The sequence below is a fragment of the Marmota marmota genome, unplaced genomic scaffold (assembly GCF_001458135.2).
Source record: "Marmota marmota marmota unplaced genomic scaffold, marMar, whole genome shotgun sequence".
Lineage (NCBI taxonomy): Eukaryota > Metazoa > Chordata > Mammalia > Rodentia > Sciuridae > Marmota > Marmota marmota.
In genome coordinates, this window is record NW_026000241.1 from 2,961,758 (window position 1) to 2,968,312 (window position 6,555).

Sequence of the window (6,555 nt, forward strand, 5' to 3'; positions counted from 1 at the left end):
CACCTTGAACCATTATTTTGCCAGTTCTTTAAGGTCCCCAGGCTCACAGAAGCTATTCAGTGATGTAATTCCTGGGACCACCTCTCGCCCACGCCCGGCTGCCTGTTACTTTATTTTAACTTATTTTGAAAAGCAGTCTTGTTGAGATGGTCCTCATCATGTCGCCCAGCCGGGTCTTGAACTCCTAGACTTAAGCAATCCTCCTGCCTCAGCCTCCTGAAGTAGCTGGCTCTACAGGTGGGGGCCACCAGACATGGCCTTATTTACTTTTTAAAAACGATATCAGAGGCTGTAATCCCAGTGACTCTGGAGGCTGAGGCAGGAGGATCACACGTTGGAGGCCAGCCTGGGCCACTTAGTGAGATTCTGTCTCAAAATAAAAATATGAATTAGAAAGGGGGCTGGGCTGGGGCTCAGTGGCAGAGCACTCGCCTCGCACAGGTGATGTGTGAAGCCCTGGGTTCGATCCTCAGCACCACATAAAAATAAAGATATTGTATCCATGTGTAACTAAAAAATATTTTGTAAAAAAAAGGGGGGCTGGGGGCGGAGCTCGAGGGTAGAGGGCTTGTGAGTGAGGCCCTGGGTTCTGTCCTCAGCACCAAAAACAATTTAAGAAGACCTCGGACATCGGGGGCTAATCCTGCTCCCCCCACAGACGGATTCGATCCCGTGAAATGGGCCAAGGCAGATTTACCAACATCAGGTGTCCCCAAGGTGCCCAGTGCTAGGGTTCCCGTTCTCTTTCCATCTCGGGGAGTGACTGAGCTCCGTCCCCAGTCCTTTTATTTCACCGTGAGCCAGGGTCTTGCCGAATCGCCCAGGCTGGCCCGGGACCGGCCATCCCCCTGCCTTCCAGGTGGATGCGATCACCGGTGGGTGTCACCGGGCCCATGTCACCGGGCCCCGTTCTCCTTCTCTTGCTTGAAGCAAGCACTTTTCAGAACCCGGTTTCTGTGGCTTGGCTTTCCTCTCTCATTTTATAAAGTCACGTCTGTATTTCACCTCAAAACCCCACAGTCTCTGTGTGGCATGACATTATGCTAAACGGCCGTCATTTTAAGAAAACACTTGTATTCAGAAACGTGTACTTATTTACAATCGGTGGGAATGGAGACTTTCACTTAGCAAAGGCGTGTATACATAAGGAAATAGATAAGAATGAGCATGCCCGCGAGGGGTGGGGTGCACACCTCTAATCCCAGGGACTGGGGGGCTCAAGCAGGAGGACCACAAGTTTGAGGCCAGTCTCAGTACTACCCCCCACCAAAAAAAAGGGGGGCAGAGAAGAAAAAAAGAAAGAAAGAAAAACAAGAGAATACATACCTGTGAGCCTCAGCCACCGAGAACTGGGGCTCTGCCTTCCCTTCCCAGAGCTAGGGCTCTGCCCCTCCCCTCCCTATCCTACAGGAGACCCCCCATCCATTTTTTGACCTTCATTCTTTTGCTTCTTTTCCTTTTCGTTCTTTCTTTTTTTTTTTAAGACAAATTTTCCAGGCTGGCCTCCAATTTGCAGTCTCCCCAGTACCTGGGATGGCAGGTGTGTACCACATCCTTATATTTTTAATTTTTTTAAAAAATATTTAATTATTTATTTATTTGGTGGACACCACATCTTTGTTTGTATGTGGTGCTGAGGATCGAACCCGGGCCGCACGCATGCCAGGCGAGCGCGCTACCGCTTGAGCCACATCCCCAGCCCCTATTTTTATTTTTTTATTTTTTTTTAGTTATAGATGAACACAATACCTTCATTTTATTTATTTCTCTTTAGTGGTGCCGAGGATGGAACCCAGGGCCTCACTCATGCTAGGCTGCACCACTGAGCCACAACCGCAGCCTCACATCCTTATTTTTTAAGAAAATATTCTCACATATGTTTGTATGCTGAAACCAGATCTTGTTTTGTTTTCTTTGGGTCTGAGCTTTTTGGTGAAGAGATCTTTACTACTGAGTTTGGGGGACTTTTTTCTTTTTCTGGTTTTCCTTCTCAAGATTCTGTATGAAATTGTCACACTCAAATTTAAGATTTCTCTCTCTCTCTCTCTCTCTATTTTATGGTGCTGGAAATGGAACCCAGACCTGCGTGTTAAGCATGCACCCCACTAATGAGCTAGACCCTCATTTTTTTAAATTGAGAGGAATGTGATATGGAGACCCAGTCATTACATTGCACACTCCTGGGGTTCTTTTTCCTGGCTGTATTATATTTCACCTGTTTATGCAGTTAGGGCTGGGGAGTTGCTGGGGTTTCACTGCAGTGTCAGTCACCAACAGGGGCTGGGCCTGTGGGAAGCCCTGGGTTCCTTTCCCAGCACAGCGGGAGGAGGGAGGGGAATCATTGAAGTTGCCCTTTTAAGTAACCCTCCCCCCTGTTCCCCGGGCACTGGCCCAAATCTTGGTGATCGTCAGTCCTGTGGAAGAGGCAAAGCTGGGGACGTTTTGAAACGCAGCTGCCCAGTGAAGAGCCCTTGGCACTCTGGCCACCCGCGGCCTGCAGTCTCAGCAGCTGCTTATATACAGCCTATTTATAGCCCGTCCCCGCCCCACCCCGCGTCACAGCCCCCAGCTGGGGCCACCAGTGAGCTGGGACCCGGGGAAGGGGAAGTGTGTGGCCAGGCGTTGGATTGTTTGGGGTTGGGGGCGCCCTGCAGCTTCCTCAGGGCTGTTTCCTAGAAGCTGAGGACGTGGAAGTAGCAGCTCAGCCCCTTCTGTCACCGCAGGGCGCAGCGGGCGGAGGAACCAGGTGCTGGGACCTGTCTGCAGCAGGCACAGGCGCCTCCAGCCACTGCCACCTCATGCTGCTCCTCTGCCACATCTCTGTCCCCCCTCTGCCCCTGAGACCCCGGCAGCTCCAGCCCCAGGACACTGAGAGGCCGGGGTGGTCCTGGGGTCCCCGGATCCAGGGCAGCGCCTCCAGGTGGCTCCATCTATATTTAGGAGGCTGCTCGGGCCTCCCGCCCTCGGAGGGCCTGGCCGGGCTGGGCGGGGACCAAGGGGTAAAGGGGACACGGCTGGAGCTGCGGCCCACTAGGGGTGCCCCCAGGTGTCCAGCCTGCAGGAGGAGAGGGCCTGCCCAGGTCGGGCGCCGCAGCCCTCAGCTCCTCCCTGCGCCGGGGCTTCCTGCCTCCGACAGCTGTATCCGCGGGGCTGTCCGGGCCCCTTCCTCTGCCATTGTGTCCCAGCCCGGGGCATCCTGTTAGGCCCCCTCCACCGGGACCCCAGCTGGCCCCCTGCCTGGGCCCAGGCTTGTGAGGGTGCTGGGCACGGGCTGGCGACCCAAGGAGCAGGACACGGGTCCCCTCCTCCCTTGGCCCTGCAGAGGGCAGCTAGGAGAAGCCCCAGCTCCCACCCGCCTCAGGCAGGCCGCCTCCGGCAGGCCGCCTCCAGCCACCCCTGCCGCTGTGCCCCTGGTGGAACTGAGACCCAGAGAGGCCCTGTCACCAGCCAGAGGGCCACACAGTGCAACACAGAGAGGGGTGAGGACAGGACGCGCGGGGTGCTCTGGGATTCTGGGCAAGACAGTGCGCACGCCCACCCACCCACCCCCCGGCCTCGGTTTCTCCATCCATCAAATGGGAACCACAGCCCTCCCGCCCGGGTTCTGGGGAGGGTGGGTGAGCTCTGTCACCATGAGTGCCCAGAAGTGCCAGGTGCTGGACACGCTGACGTGGAGGGGACAGTCCTATAAATGATGGGATTCTTCTAACAACATAATGAGTCCCCTGTTCTCTTGGAGGGATGACCCCGGGTCATCTGACCTCAGCGCCTCCCCAGGTGCCAGTTTCCTGTCCCTGCCTGACGCCAGGTGGAACCGAGGTTGTGAGCTGGTCCAGGGGCCACCAAATGGGTCTTGGGAGCTGGACCCTCAGGGCACAGGAGCCAGATCAGGAGGCCTGGGGAGGCTTCCTCCAGTGAGGGGCATCAGGTGCCCGTCCACCCCCGGGAAGCCCTACCCCCACAGGCCACTGCAGGGAAGAGGACAAGAGTCCTGCCCCTGGCCGGGGTCCAGCAGAGGACAGGAGCAGACAGTAAACCAGGCAAGCAGATTATATGATGGGGACGTGAACCAAGAAAGCAGGAGGGGCTGGGATGTAGCTCAGGGGCAGGGAATGTGCTGCAGCCCAAGGCCATCCGCAGGGCCACCAAAAAAAAAAAAAAAGTTGGGAAGTATTGGGAGCAACCGGAGGAGGGGAGAGGTCTGCATCGGGGTGAGGGGTGGTCAGGGTGTGTCTGACTAAAACTCTGAAGAAGAGGGCAGACTGCAGGTTGCTGGGGTGAGCACAGTTCATAGGCCCTGGCAACAGCCTATGCAAAGGCCCTGTGTCTGTCCTCTCCACAAGGAGAATTGGAACTGTGAAGGCAAGAGGGACAGAGAGGAGGGACAAGAACCGGGCAGGGATGAGACAGAGTGTGCAGGGCCTTGGGGTTCTGCTGTAAGTGAGGTGGGAGCTCTAGAGGGTTCTTGAGGTGTGGGCCCCGACTCAGGTGCTCAGGGAGCAGCCGGCGGGGCACCGGGTCAGAGGCTGAGGCTGGGCCTGGGTGGAGCCGCAGAGGAGGAGAAGTCATTCTGGGTCTATTTGAAGGCACAACCGCAGGACTTGCTGACCGGCCAGATTATGGGGTGGCAGTGGTGGAAGCGGGGATGTCCCTTCTCAGGCCTTCCTCAAGAACGGGACAAACATCTGGAAGCCTTTTGTCCTCTGCGACCTGTTCCTTTGTTCCTCGGCTCTGGGCGGCCAGCGGGTCGGACATTTGAGTCCCCATTGGACAGACAGAATCCTGAGTCCAGGGAGGCCAGACCTCCTCCAGGGGCCCAGGACCATCCCCGGGGGAGCAGGCAGGGGATAACGGTCACCAGAGAAGGGTGGGGACACCGCCTGGGCAGCGGGCGGCGGGCAGCCCCTCCAGCCTCCCAGATGGCTTCTCCAGACACCAGCTGTCTGACCTGCTGTCTGCAGGGCGGAGCCCTCAGCCGGGGTTTCCAGCTTTCCAGGGAAAAAGCCAAAAACCCACTCTGGACCGGAGCTGGCCCTTGTCCTCGTGGCCTCCCCTGCTGTCCACTCCCCTTCCCAGACCCCTCGGCTCCCAGGCAGCAGCCTGGGACTGCACCCCTCAGGCTTCTCTGACTCCGGCTTGTTGCCTCCTGGTTTGGTCTCGTGGTGGGGAAGGCATCGGGGCCACAGGCCAGGCAAGTGTCTGCCACCCACAGATCTGTACAGGCCATGGTGACTTAACCACCCCAAAGCCACGTTCCTGCCTCCTTGAGCTACTCTGTACTGTTAATTTTCTTTTGCACCCTGAATCCTTTCATGTGGAAAGGAGACTGGGGATACTGCTAGAGGCCCTGGGTCCCCTTCCCAGCGCACACGTGTGCACACACACAGACACGCGCACACACACACACACACACACTGGGGATTGAACCAGGGATGATTTACCACTTAGCTACATCTCCAGCCTTTTTAATTTTTAATGTTTGAAACAAATTCTCCCTTTCTTACGGAGGGTCTCACTAAGTTGCAGAGGCTGGCTTTGAACTTGCAATCCTCCTGCCTCGGCCTCCCAAGCCACTGGGATTGCAGATGCGCACCACCGTGCCCAGCGGAAAGTCCTATTTACTTATTTGTGGGGCTGGGATCCATCCCAGGGCCTCCTGCCTGCCGGGTTGTCCTGAGCTACCACCCCAGGCCAAAAGAAATGTGCATTCAGGGGACACAAAGCCAGGTCTGGATACTGTGCCTGCTGAGCCTCAGGGTCACTAGCCGGGACTTACTTGGTGGCTTTGGGCTCCTTGTAGAGACTGGGGTCTGGGCTGGCTGTACCGCTCTTGGCCGGGCCCCTCATGAGCGGCCCGGGTGCCCGCGCCTTGGTCTGTCCCTCTGTGAGTGGGAATCTGGCTCAGCAGGCCTGCTGGTGTTTTGAGGAATAGTTGAGTGCTAATAGGCCAAGCCCTCAGGACGGGGCCAGGTGCAGACTCACTGAAATCACTGGATGGATGGAGAGTCCAGGGGGTCCCAGGATCTACTCCGGGAACTTTCCCATCATGCGATTCCCTGTTGATGATGTGACGCCCAGAGCCCCTGGACGGGGCCCAGGAAGCCCAGGAACATGGCCGCCCTGGGTCTGGAAGTTTCTCACTCTTTCTGTTTGGGCCGTGCTGGGCTCCCACCCAGGACTTGGCTCCGGCTAAGCATGAACTCTACCACTGAGCTGCACCCCAGCCCCCGAAATTACTCTCCTCAGCGCCTGCCTGGCACCCTTGAGGGGCCCTCTGCCCTCCCCAGGCTCCTGGGTGGACGCTGGCCTCCTGTGTCTGCTCCCCATCTGGACATCTGGAGAGAGGGACGGGAAGGCGCCGTCAGCCCAGCTACAAAGGGTGACAACTCAGACCTGAGCGCAGGGCGGCCCTGATGAGGGAGCCTGGGGCTATTTCTGTCCTGGCCAGTAACCAGCTTGGCCCCCCCAGGCCCGCCCTACCCGCCTGGGGACGGAGCCAGGCGGCCGAGGAGCCTCCCCTGCCTGGCCTCCCCTGGCCTCTCTGATGCAGCCACT